This window comes from Pongo abelii, chromosome 2 (genome assembly GCF_028885655.2).
Source record: "Pongo abelii isolate AG06213 chromosome 2, NHGRI_mPonAbe1-v2.0_pri, whole genome shotgun sequence".
Lineage (NCBI taxonomy): Eukaryota > Metazoa > Chordata > Mammalia > Primates > Hominidae > Pongo > Pongo abelii.
Genome location: NC_085928.1, coordinates 99,288,057 through 99,302,248, shown reverse-complemented (window position 1 = coordinate 99,302,248; position 14,192 = coordinate 99,288,057). Strand labels below are relative to the sequence as shown.

Genomic DNA, 14,192 nt, shown 5'->3' with positions numbered 1-14,192 from the left:
TGGAGGGTACATTGTGGATGTCCTGGATTCTGTTATATTCTTCTAGAGAATGTTGAGTTTTATTGTAGCATGTGTTTAAATTACCAGTGGATCTTCTTGCCCTTTTGGTGGCCTGGTTTTAGGCTTCAGAAGGTGATTTTGTTTCGTTTTTGCCTCTAGCCCTGGAATATGATATTTAGTTCTTTAAACTTTTCTCCTTTATCATGTACAGAATTTATCTGTGCTAGTTAGAACTGATATACAGGTGTTACATTTCTGGATTTTTGAATTTTAACTTTTAGAGTTTAAACAAGTCTTTTTTATATAAGAAACATGCTGATTAAAGAGAGTTGGTGTCAAATCCAAAGAATCATTGCTCAGACCACTGCTGCACAATTTTTCCCCTGTGTTTTCTGCTAGTAGTTTTATAGTTTCTGGTCTTACATGTAAGTCTTTAATCTATTTTGAGTTGATTTTTGTACATAATGTGTGATAAGGTCCAGTTTCATTCTTTTGCAAGTGGATATCCAGTTGTCCCATACCATGTATTTAAGAGACTATCCTTTTCTCAGTGTGTATTTCCAGTAAAAATCAATTGACCATATTTGTACAAGTTCATTTCTGGGCTCTTTATTCTGTTCCATTAATAGATGTGTTTATTTCTTTGCCAGAATCATGCTGTTTTAATTACTATAGCTTTGTTGTATAGTGTGAAATTATGTAGCATGGTGTCTCCAGCTTCACTGATTTTTACTTATGATGGCCTTGGCTGTTAGGGACTTGTGGTGATTTCATATGAATTTTGGATTTTTTTTTGTATTTCTATGGAAAATGAAATTGGAATTTTGATAGATATTGCATTTAATCTGTGGATCACTTTGGGTTGGATGGACATCTTAGCAATATTGATTTTTCCAATCTACAAATACAGGATATCTTCCATTTTTGGTGGCTTCTTTAGTTTCTTTCATCAATGTTTAATAGTTTTAAGTGTACAGGTCTTTGACCTTCTTGGTTAAATTTACACCTAAGCTTTTTTTGTAGCTATTATAAATGGGATTGTCCTCCTGATTTCTTTTCTGCATAGTTCATTATTAGTGTACAGAAATGCTGAAAACTACACATTGGTCTGGGCAATGGTTTTTTTAGGTTTGACCCCAAAAGCATAGGCAACAAAAGCAAAAATAGACAAATGAGATTATATCAAACTAAAAAGCTTCTTCACAGCAAAGGAAACAATCAACAGTGTGAATAGACAATCTACAGATTGAGAGAAAATGTTTGTAAGCCATATACCAGAAAAAGGGTCAGTATCCAAAATATTATAAGGAATTCAAACAACTCAACAGCAAGAAAACAAAACAAAACAAAAACCCCAGTTAAAAAGTGGACAAGGGACCTGAATCAACACTTTTCAAATGAAGACATAGAAATGGCCAATAGATCTATGAAAAACATGTTCAATATCAGTAATCATCAGGGATATACAAATTAAAATGACAACGAGATATCATTTCACACCTGCCAGACTAGCTCTTATCGAAAGGATGAAAGATAACAAGTGTTGACAAGGATGTGGAGAAAAGCGAAACTTTGTACACTGTTGGTGGGAATGTAAATTAGTACAGCCATTATAGAAAACTGTATGGAGTTTCCTTAAAAACTAAAAATAGAATTACTGTTAGATGTAGCCATCCTACTTCTGGGTATTTACCCAAAAGATTTGAAATCAATTTTTTAAAGAGATGTCTGCACTCCCATCTTTATTGCAGCACTTTTCATAACAGCTAAGTTATGGAATCAACCTAAGTGTTCATCAATAGATGAATGGATAAGGAAAATGCAGTATAAACGCACAATGGAATACTATTTGGCATTAAAAAGAAGGAAATTCTGTCATTTGCAACATCATGGATGGAATTGGAGAACATTATACTATATGAAATAAGCCAGACACAGAAAGACAAATACTGCATGTTCTAACTTATATGTGGAATCTGAAACAACTGAACTCATAGAAACAGTTCAGTTGGTGGTAACAGAGGCTGAGGTAGAGGGAGGAATGGGGAAATGATGTTTGAAGGGTACAAAATCTCACACAGGAAGAATAAGGACTTTTTCTGGAGTTCCGTTGCACATCATGGTGAATATAGTTAATAATAGTGTATTGTACATTTCAAAACTGCTACGAGAATAAATCTCAAATGCTCTCACCATGAAACATGGTATTTGAGGTGATGGATTTTGATATGATTTGGCTGTGTCCCTGCCCAAATCTCATCTTGAATTGTAGCTCCCATAATTTCCATGTGTCATGGGAGGGACCCGGTGGGAGGTAATTGAATCATGGGGGTGGGTCTTTCCTGTGCTGCTCTCATGATAGTGAATAGCCGCTATGTAAGACGTCTCTTTGCTCTTCCTTCGTCTTCTGCCGTGATTGTGAGGTCTCCCCAGCCACGTGGAACCGTGAGTCAGTTAAACCTTTTTCCTTTATAAATTACCCAGTCTCAGGTATGTCTTTATTAGCAGCATGAGAATAATACAGATATGTAAACAATCTTAATCATTCCACATTTTATTCATAAATTATAACATCACTTCATGCCCCATGAATATATACCATTATAAATTGTCAGTTTACAACAAAATAATTTTTTAAATTATAAGGTCAAGATTCCCCCCATCCCACCAAAAAAGAGGGTTAGCAATGGAGAGAGCTTTTGGAAGAAGATAATGGCAATAACTAACTGAAGTCTGTTAACAGCCTGGAGCAATGTGAGATTTTTTTTGTAAGGAGGAATCAGTGATGTGAAAGCCAAATGTTTTAGTATTATATTGGGAAGGGATCTTAGAAATCACTTTTGAGGTAGAAAGACTAAGAAGAGGGAAGGAACAAAACACTTCTCATGGTGATTTGCCCATTAATTTCACAATGGGAGTTCAATTCAAGTCCATTAACTTCTGAACCAGTCGGCTTTCTGGCATACCCTGTTATCTCCCACCTCCATTTTTTTCTTCCCCTTTATTCCATATTGATATTCTTTGTGTGGATCAAGTATACACTGAATGGGAGAATAGTTCTGATTTTTCCTGTGAGAGATTTTTTTCCTAATTAGAATACAAAATGCTTTGTTCATGTCATGCAAGATGTCCAACCTTTTATAAAGTAATTCTCAATGATCACAATTTTGACAAATCACCAAAAAAAAATCCATAGGAACACTAATGTAAAAGTCTAAAACATTGCCTTTCATCCAGTGTTTCTGGAATACATCTGTCTCTCTGTTCAAACTTCTTCCTGGCTATAGGTCTCTACCACGGTACTCACACTATTCGAAGTGAATAATCATGCTATGTTGTGATAAGGGACAGTTGAATAGGGGTGGGAATTATTTATTTGGAGCATTGATTTCCGAAGTCAGAACCCAAAGTATAGCAGACTACATGATTTGTTTAATTATTTCCCTGGTATATTAATTCAAAGCTACAAGATATATTATTCAGAAAGCTTAGATAGAGTCAAAGTAGGAAGGCATGAATTCAGCTTTCATTTCAGTCAGCAAAAATGTATCGAGCTCCATTTGCAGATCAGGCAGTGATACAGCTGATGTTATAGAGAGATTCAGAGAGGATTCCTTCTGGGGAGAACTCACCCCAAGGATATACAGTAAAAATGAGTACATAGAAGAGGACAGCAAGGCCACTAAGGAGGGATTTCACTGGTCTTTCAATTAATGATCCTGGAAAAGTTTCACTCTGGTTTTAGTTTTTCTGGTGGTCAGCAACTGAGACTAGAGTGAAATACTGATCGCTGAGATTTAGTTTTAAAAATATATATATATATGTATTTTTTTAATAGAAAGTTATTATTCCACGGTTCTTTTAATAGAAAGTTATTATTCCACGGTTCACATTTTAATGTGATTCCTATTCACTGCAGAAAATTGAAAAATAGAGAATTGTGTAAAAAATAAAACAAAAATCACATGCCAGCTCATTACTCAGAACTAAGAGGCAGAAAAGTTACGTGCTTAGGCTCTGAGGCCAAATGGCCTGGGTTTGAATCCCAGGTTCACATCTTATTGGCTCTGTAACTTTGAGCCATTGCCTCATCTGTAAAATCAGGGTAAGTAAAGTAGAAGGATTTAAATGGTGTGATACTTCCCCCCGCCCACCGCCGGTCTTTTTTTCTATGCAAAACTCGCTTCATATTTAGCTCAATTGTTTTCTTACCATTAACATAGTACACTGAACAAAAATGTTTTGTTTATGTAATGCAAGATGTCCAACCTTTTATAAAGTAATTCTCAATGATCACAATTTGACTTTGCCAGATCACTTAAAGGGAGATGTTTAACTTCCCAGTGAATTCTTTATATTTTTAAAGTGTACACTTTTATTCAGGCTTCCTGATGATTCATTCTAAATGAACCCAACAATTCACATGGAGATTGTGAAAGACAGTATAAAAGATAGAAAATAGAAGATTAGAACTGTGAGTTCTAGGCAATGTTAAATTCTCCCTTCGATGTAGGGACAGATTCTCTTTTCTCTGTTTACCAGAGAATCATTACATTACTATTGCCCAAACACATTTCCACATGAGATGTTGTTGTATTGAAACAGGAGAGTTATCTGACCCCCCTCGCAGGAAGTGCAACAGGGGTGTGGCTTGTCTGTTCTGGCTGCGGCTGCTGCTCAAACCCCTTATGGGACAGGGAGCATGCAGATGGGCAGGTGCAGGAGCCGGGGTGAACACTTTTGGGCTCCAGCCCCACGGTGGCAGCTAAGGTTGTGTGCCTGAAACTCTGGAAGCCCCAGTGGGCATGCTGCAGTGCTCTTTTAGCTCTGCTGTCCATAGACGGCCTAAGTATTAACCAGCTTAGTGCCCTCTTGGTACCCGGGTTCTTGTCCAGCATCCAGGAAGAATCAGGTCACATATGGACTTGAAGGATGGTGGATACGGGGATTTGTTTGGGTGATAGAGGTGGCGCTCAGTGTGATGGATGGTGGGGTGGAAAGGGGATGGAATGGGAAGATGATCTTCCCCTGGAGTTCAGCTATCCCACACCCGTTCTCCTCTCCAACTGTCCCCAGCCAAACTCCTTTCAACATTCAGATGCTCCTTTTCTTCTCTCCTCTGCCAGGTTGCTCTTCTGTTTATCTGCTTATCTGCTCATCTGCTTGTGGAGCCTGAGGTTTGGGGTTTATATGGGTACAGGATAGGGAGCATGGTGGATCAAAAGGCAATATTTGGGTGCAAAAACAAGAATAACTGTTCCCATTTAGAGCCACCAGTTTCCAGGCTTGAGGGTGGGGCCTTTGCCAGGGACCTGCTGTCTCCTACACAGTATTTCCTTGCCTCCTGTCCATATCAGTATGATGGGTGAGATGGCAGGCTCTATTGCCTGATAGCTGGAATCCAGATCATACCTATTACCTGTGCTATCTTAAAGCAAAATCAGGTCTAATTATTGAAGTTCCTCACAGAGTTGAGAAATGAGTCCATTTTAGGTAAAGACTATCACACAATGCCTGTATAGGGTAAGTGCTCAGTAAGTGGTAGATGATGTTGGTGTTGCTGGTGATGATGGTCATGATAATGGTGGTGATTAGTTATATAGAGTGTAAAGGATGAAACAAAGGTTAGCATCAAGCAGGTCTAGCTTTGTAGAGTTTCAATACTTTGAGATTTGATGTTTTTTTGGGATTTGGGAAAGTTGTTTAACTTCTCAATGCTTGAGTGTCTTCATCTATAAAATGGAGAAAATGATATTTGAGTTGGTGTGAAGATTAAAGGGGAACTGCTTAGAAAAGGGTTTGGCATTAAGTAAACACTCCATAAATGTTAGCTATTATTGTCATTATTTATAAGAAAAGACATTAATAGTTTCAGTGAAAATAGTTAACAAACTCCTTACTCTTCTTAAGCGGATTAGAAGAAAAATGGTTCATGTCGTAATTAAGAAGATTTACTGAAGACCCTAGTACAAAGAAAAAAAAACTTTGAAAAACTAAAATGATAGCCAAGTTTTAAAAATATCCTTTGTTGTGAGCTCTTTTGAGATTCCCTTCCTCTGGGATAAGAAAAGAAAACTGGGCCCCTCTTCCTTTTCATTCCATGGGGCTTTCTCTCCCATATTTCAAACACAAAATACCATTCCTTGCCATCTGCCTTGGGCTGACAATGCCAAAGAACCTCCTGCCCAGGTTGTTTTCAAGCTGTGGGTCGGCACCATAAATCTCAATAAATCCTCGTGGGCTGAGGATGAGTGGAAGTCATTATCATGGCTCTTACTGATGCATTCTGTCTACAACAGAATAAATACCACCGTGGGACGCTGCCCTGCAGGCAAAGCATCCTTCTGGCTTTTTGTGTGCTTTCCCCATCAGCAAGTCACAAATGGAATGCCATAATGTGTCTATTGTATACATTTTTGAATAAGTAAGTATAACAAAGAGAATATGCTGGTCCGATTTAATCTTAGCACTTAACTATGAAAACACAGCACATTTCCCACACTAGTGAAATGGAGCAGAAGAGGCCTATACCAGCTTGGTTCTTGGCAGGCCATCCAGGGTAAACCGGGTGTGAGCCGTGCTTATGGCTTCTGGGGTTCAGCTCCCTAAAGCCTAGATTTTCCAACTGCAGGGTGATCAGGCAATGTAGTGGTGATGATACGGAATTTAAGAGCTTATCACTTAATATCCTTTTGTTTACAAATGACAGAGGCTCAACTCAAGCAAGCTTAAACAATACAGGGAAAAGTTGAGATGTAAGCTTCAGATAGGGCTTACTCAAGTTTCCCAAAGGTTAAGACCAAGATCCAGGTTTTTTCTATGCATTTCCCAGCAGGCATTTCCCTTCATGAGCGCAGGAAAGCTGCCAGTGGCTCCTGAGGCTGAAAATGTCTTTGTTTTCATATGTTTGGAGTAGAGATAAGAATTCTGCATTTCAGACTGATTGAAATAACTTAGGTTCAGTACCCATCTCTGAACCCATTGCTTTCTCCAGGGGAAGGAATTGTACCAATCCGCTTAGGTCTAGACAGCATGCCTGGACAGGGCTGGCTCCTCAGAAGCACCTGGGCTGCCTGAGGGAAGGGTGCAGTCCTTCCCAGAAGGAAGATATTTGTACCAAAAGAAAGGGAGATTGGATATCAAAGAGAAACTTCTATAGAAGGTCAGACAGGGCTATTTGTTTTCTGAAAGTGGTTGTGGACCTTGAAGAATGGTGAGAATAAACAAAAATTCTGGGCTGCTTAAACCTTGTACTATATTCTGTGAAACCCATTTGCCAAAGAGCTTGTGCTACTTTGAATCATATTTTTATCTTTCATTTTTTGTTTTTTGAGACAGTATCTTGGTCTGTTCCCCAGGCTGGAGGGCAGTGGCATGATCATAGCTCACTGCAGCCTCAAACTCCTGGGCTCAAGTGATCCTCCTGCCTCAGCCTTCCGAGTAGCTGGGACTACACGCACACATCATCATATCTGTCTTTTTTTTTTTTTTTTTTTTGACATAGAGCCTCACTATGAGTTTCCCAGGCTGGTCTCAAACTCCTGGGGTTAAGCGACCATCCTTCCTTGGCCTTTCAAAGTGCTGAGATTACAGGCATGAGCCACCACACCTGGCTGTCTCTTCTACTCATTTTCCATTGTTATTCAATGACGTGTAGAAAACAAAAAAAAAGGAGGTCTCTGCCTTGCTCTCAGAAGTCTAGTAGGAAACAAAATTACCCAAATTACAAAACAAAATATTAATAGCTGTCTGCCTGGTTACCTAGAGAAAGATGGAGGAAAGGAAGACAGTAGCTGGCCTACTCACTATACTGTATTGATGATTAAATCAATTCCAACTGCCACCAACCCATAGAATTGGAGGCATCTGTCCTTACGGCTTTTGATTTGAGCTCCTATTGGGAAACCATTTGTTTTCTTATTTGTTTTGTTTATGGCTTCTTAAGGTGTGTGACCTCTGCCTCCCATCTGACATGTTGGATCTCACTTTTAGCTGCCCTAGAAGGTAACTCTTCCATTCGTTTTCCTGGGTTATGAAAAGAGAATTTTCTACACACTCCAAAGCTGACAGTTTTCAGACTATCCTTTATGTAGCCTAGAGTGCTGGTGTCTGTCCTAGTCATTTCCAGTGTAGCAGTACAAGGATGGCAAAATTGCTGTGAGCATGTAATTCCACACACATATAGAAGGCTGTGGATTTTATATGGGTGATACAGGTACCTGCAACATGTCATGGGAGAATGGAGGAAGACATACTTCCCTTTGAGAAGGAGGGCTTAATGGAGAAAGTGACATTTAATAAGTCTTTTGTAACTGAATTGGGGTTCTCCAAAGGTATGGGAGGAGGTGGCTTCAACACTTAGAAGCTTGCTGGTCCCCGAACCAGCAGCATCAGTATTGCCTGGTAGAAGGTGAGAAAGGCAGAATCATGGGCCCTACCCTAGACCCACTGAACAGAAACTGGCATTTCAGCAAGATCCTCAGGTCATCCATAAGCATACTCAGCTTGAGAAGCACAATTCTAGACCAGACAGTCTCAGCCTTGAAGGATGTTGGAATCACTCCAGAAGCTTAAAGAAAAGAAAAAAAAAAAAAAAAAAAAAGATGCCTTGGTCTTTCTTGCAAGGATTCCAATATAATTTATGTTAGGCATGGCCATCAGTAGAAAAAAAATGCAAAATGAAACAAAACAAAATGCTCTTCAGGTGATCCCAGTGAGCAACCAAGGTAAGAATTAGAGCTCCATCTGGGTCTCAGCACTGTGAGAGAAGCAGCATGGTACACTCAGGGGCTTGTGGGTAGGTCAGCAGCCTGGATGTTGGACAGGAAGGTGGCTTTGGGCCTGGGATGGTTGAACACATCAGGCTGGAGAGAGAGCCAGGTAGAACATAAAGGCCCTGTTTGCTTCACTCAATGAAGACCATCGGGTAGATGACAGGGGCTGTGGAAAGGTGTAAAAAGAGGGACGGGGTGTCAGCCTTGCACTTGGGAAGGACCACCTCAAGAATGGGCCATGGCAGGGAGACCAGTTGGAAGATAAGCCTAACATTTTGCAGATTAGCAGGGTTGGCTTCGTATTTGGCCAGGCTCAGCACAAAATAAAATTGTGGGCTGCTTGTTTAAAAAGCAAAAAAATGTATTAAAGGTACTAAAAGGTAAAACTTTTTCCTTCTTTCTGTGGTCTCTGACTGTTCATGATTTTTTAATTTGCTATTTTAATATTGTGCTCCTTCAGACACAGGGCTGCACATTGGCCCAGTGCTTAAGGAGCCCTGCCCAGTTAACCCGGTGGGGTGTGCAGCTCAGCAGCCACAGGGCTTCTCCCTCCCACTAGCCACAGGACCGAGGTGCTGTGTCCTGGCTGGAGGAGGGGACTAAATCTCCCCTTGCCAGGGGCTTGCTGTCCCTACTCATGGGGCACAGCCAGTCTACAAGGGATTTCAATCTTTGCATCAAATACCAAATACTTGTTACCTGGATCAGGGTGGGCGGGAGGTTTGCCCCTGCTAAGTCACCCACTGAACATGCTGTGGCACTGCCAGTCACTCCCAAGCCTTGACCCTGTGCTTGCCTGGCCCAGGCCCAGCCAGGTGCAGGTGAGGTGGGGGGCAGGGCTCCAGTTGCTGGGCTGAGTGCAGGAGGGGAATAGGTAGCTGGAAACACCCTTAAGAGATGGAGGAGAGTGCAACTGTACATGAGGCAAGCCTCAATCACCCCCTCCTCACAGCCCTCCTCTCTCCACTCCTGTGCATGCCCCATTGGCCTCTGGACTTCACTTATACAACACAAATTCAAAGATAAAGTTAAGAATTTTAAGACAGCCATGCCTGCAGAACACTGAACTCCAAGTAACCAGCCCTTCTGAGAGTAGGCCCCTCTGCAACTACGCTGGTCGCACCCATAAACCTGGCCCTGCAGGATGGAGATGGGAGGATGGATTTGAGAGGCATTAAGGACATAGTCAAACCAGAGCATGGCAATGTTCAGGGAGGAAGATGTTCAGAGTTCATTGGAGATCTCTGGCTGGGTGACTGCATAGAGGGTAACCATTAAGATATATAGGGAAACGGAGGAAATGATTATGGGGATGGGGGCAGGGGCAAGTTTTAGGGACCTGAGGACACTTCCTTTGTTCCAACAGAGAATCATCTGTCTTTTCTCTGATTTAATTGCATAGGCTGGCACTTTTAGAACAAGGATAAATAACAGAGGAGAGTGAGCCTCCTTGCCTTCTTCTGACTCTAATTAGCCTGCTCTGCGTGTTTTATCCTAAGCATGATGCTAAATTTGATTCACAAATGGGTGCTTACTTCTGTTCTTTTCAGGATTTTTTTCAGGAATGGGATTTCTGTCCAGTGTCTTTTAGGCACCTACTGAACAGATCCCACAGCATTGGCTGTTTTCCAGTGCTGTATAGGGTGTCTTACATGAACAGATTTTCTGGGATGTGAACTGGATGTCAAGTCGGGATTTTTTGTAGTCCCAGATTTAGGGGAGGACCAAGTGACACCATGCGCCACAAGTTCTAGAGTTGGCTGGCACTAATTTAAAGTTGGAAACCCTGCCCCAACCCCCTACTCCCACTCCAACCTTATTTGGGTTAGAAAACGGGCCTGCCTTTTGTCTGCCATGTGAACACTGGTCAGGGCCTACCCAACAAGAATGTCAGTATTCATGGAAAGAGGTATTTCCCTCCAAGAGATACTTTTACCCTTAGGCATGGGTCATGCTCCTGTGGTCCCAGCTCCTTGGGAGACAGACAGAGTGGGAAGGATTGCTTGAGCCCAGGAATTCAAGGCTGCAGTGAGCTACGATTGCACCACTGCACTCCAGCCTGGGCGACAGAGCAAGACCATGTCGAAAGAAAGAAGAGTGAGGAAGGAGAAGGAGACGGAGAGGGAAGGAGAGAGAAGGAGAGGAGAGGAGAAGAAGGGAAGGAAAGGAAGAAAGCGAAAGAGAGAAAAAAAGAATTGTTTCATGTTTCTATTTTTATTAAGCTGGGACCACTCAATAATCTTGTTCACTTGCATTTCTAAGCCAGTCCTCACTGCGGCATGCTATGTTGCTTTTTCAGTGTCCTGCTGAGGTTTAGTTACTACATTTCATTTGAGATCATTGCATCAATAATCATAAGGAGAAAATATTTGTGTATTTCTCTTCCTGTCCACCTCCCTCCTACTGTCTCATAAGATGGCTATCCAGTTATGCTAGAACACATACAAAATAATTAAGTTTTCCTTTGAATTTAAACAGTCACCAAATGTTTGCTCTCAACTTATGGGCCCAGGTCCATGTAGGGAAACCTGGTACTTGCTGGGGCAGGGCAGGTGGGGGATAGGGCCACTTTCCACCTCCAAGGAGAACAGGATCCTGGTGGAGCGCCACAGTCACGTGCCCCATCCAGCCGGGGAACAGGACACTATGAACAGGGCCAGTGCCAAATTCAGTTGCTCCCTGGGACCGACTCATTGGCTTTCATTTTATCTTTGGATAAAATCTAGAGAATCTATATAAAGGGTAAAAATCTATAAAGGGTGAAATATACCAGTCTGGGGTCAAAACGTTTTAAGATTCTATCCTGACCAAATATTTTTCAAGCTACAGTTTTGTACCCATTTAATGAAAGGCAAGCCAAACAAGCTCTCCATATGTGCAACCCTGTGGTCCTCGGGGGATCTTATCCCTGCGTTCCTTCCCATCCTGCGTGCTTGTTTGGAGGGAGTACGAGGGAGGCATGGTGATCGCTTTCATCATTTGCTCAGGAAAGCCCCTCTCGGAAGATAGTGTGCGGCAAATACTCTGTCTTGTCAGGGGAGGCTGTCTTGAAATCGCATCATCTTTTTCCCTCCAGTTCTTTCTCTGTCTGTAGTGAGTGGGAAAGGGAGGACTGGATTATTTCAGTTCTGGCAATGGACACATCAAAATTGCTTCCCTCTCCCAACTCCCTTTCCCTCGAGGACCTGATTTATTTCACGCATTTTGACCTATCCCTGCTTAGAAACAACCACTGTGATTCTCTGCTGAGGCATTTCCCTCCTCGCCTTTTTTGGCTCCCAGGCAAACCCAACAGGCCACAGCTCCTCTGACTATGATGTCAGCCTGGCTGCTGGGCCCAGCTGGATGGAGGTGTGTTTTATGAAGTTCAACCCTGCACCCTGGGCCATAAATACACATTGTACACATAAATGTACAGCTAACATTGCCCAGGCCCCTCCGAAGCACCATGTTAATAAGCAGACAGTAAGTCTTTAAAATATGGAAAAGTAGTTAATCTTTCCGCTGGCAAATCTTTTGTAGGGGGCGGCTTTTCTCCTCTCAGTGTAGCTGCTTTCAGGGCTTTTCAACTCCTAGGATTTGGGAAAGAAAGAAGGAAAGTTGGCTGTGGGACTTTGAAAACAATGATATCTTGCATTTGCTGTCATTAAGCATCTGCACTGAGTGATCACTCTGGGTCTGTCCTCAAGGAGTTTGAGCTCTAATCATTCCAGCACGAGACAGACAGTCTGCTGCCTGTGGCAAAAGAACCACACTAGTCTGGGCTCCGGAGGGCTGCGACTTTGGGTTTGAACCTCTGCTCTGCCCCGGTTACTCTAGGTACTTAGTTTTTTGTTTCCCCATCTGTAAAATGGGCATAATTTTATCTTATTCATATAGCTATGGTAAGAGTTTACTTATCGTTGTTGAGTTTCAGTTTTCTCTTTTGTAAAATGGGCTTGACCCTCACAGTTCACTTTATACTTATTTGAAGAAGACACTAATACATTCTCCTTGTAGAGAACTTCAGGGTTACAGATTGAGTTCAAGTGTCCCTTGACAGTTACTCCCTGTCACAGTCCTTTCTTCAGAGGTAACCACTGTTGCTGGTGTGGTGTGTAACCTTCCTGACCTTTATTTATACATCCATGCATTAGATACATACATACATACATACATACATACATACATAAAGACAGAGAGATAGACATAAAGAATTTATAGAAATGTGCCTTTTTTTTGTACTCACTTTATGTTTAAATGCCAACTACTTACCAGGCAAGTAATCCTAGAGGTTATAAAACAAAAAGGCTTACCAAAAAATTAAGATGCTCAAATCACTTGGCTGATTGAATTCATTTAAAGCATATGGCTAGAAGCAAGGGGAAAGAGGGCGGAGGATCACCCTCCCTGTATCCTGTGTTATGCACTGTTCCTCTATTCTCCTCTTCTCTCTCCCATCTTCCCTTACTTTCCCTTCCCTTGTCTCCACCCTCTCCTGCTCTCTCTCCCACTGATGGTGTAGCGAGGAGGACCACACTTGAGGGTCCTCAGTCTGGAACAGGGCCTCAGCAGGCAGAAGGTGCCTGCAGCCAACACACACTTGCCTTATTGGAGAGGTGCAAGGACAAGTGTGTAGCTTGCCTGTAACCTCCTGAGCAGCCACACATTTATCTGTGTGTCTCAGGCAGAGAATGGATGTTGCCAGTGAGTTAATTTAAGGATGAACCCGGAGAGAGCTATCAACCTAGAGACAACAAGGTCTGTGCCTTAAGAATTGAGTGCATTTAATTTTATGTGGTCCTTCCCTTACTTCTTCTCTGTAGGAAGACACTTCATATGTTCTTCCTTTACTATTTCTGTTGAACTTGCATATGCTGTACTTATTGAGTCCATTTACTCTAGTCTAACATGAGTCATGGGTCACTTACGTGCTATCTATACCTAATACATCTTATAAGTTTTATCCATCTCATTTATTTTTCTTGTTTCTCTGTAGCAGAATTAAATATTCTTAAATAGTCCTAAATATTCTTAAATACTGGTACTTTACGTATAGTTTTACAACATTATTTTCCCGCTCAACGTCTTGGTTCTCCTTTCATGACAGTAAATAGAGATCCTCTTTACCCTGTCACCTGGTGCCAAGACGACCACCGAGTGGACATATTCTTCCTTATTCAATCATTGCCCCATTGTTGGACATTTAGGTGGGGTTTTTGCTTTTTTTTTCCTTACAGTGAACATTGCTACCAAGAGCATCTTTGTACATGACTTCTTGGGTTCTAAACAAGAGTTTATTTTACTGAGAAGTAAAACTACAGAGAAATAGGGTGTAAAAGATTTCCACTATAATAATAACAAATAGTCCTCATAGTAGCTATAAATTTCACTTTCCCACCTGTGGTATAGAAGAGTATTCATTTCTTCAGACTTTCT

General features: G+C 41.5%; 1 protein-coding gene and 1 long non-coding RNA gene across 2 annotated transcripts in view; one reads left to right on the top strand and one right to left on the bottom strand.

The window, feature by feature from the left end:
• The window catches only part of CACNA2D3 (calcium voltage-gated channel auxiliary subunit alpha2delta 3), a 939,714-nt gene that overhangs the window by 919,998 nt on the left and 5,524 nt on the right, over positions 1-14,192 (top strand).
• LOC134761011 (uncharacterized) overlaps positions 11,197-14,192 on the bottom strand; it is a 231,232-nt gene continuing 228,236 nt past the window's right edge. The window contains exon 5 of the long non-coding RNA XR_010139197.1: positions 11,197-11,862. This is a non-coding gene — a long non-coding RNA (uncharacterized LOC134761011). The remainder of the gene's footprint in view (positions 11,863-14,192) is intronic.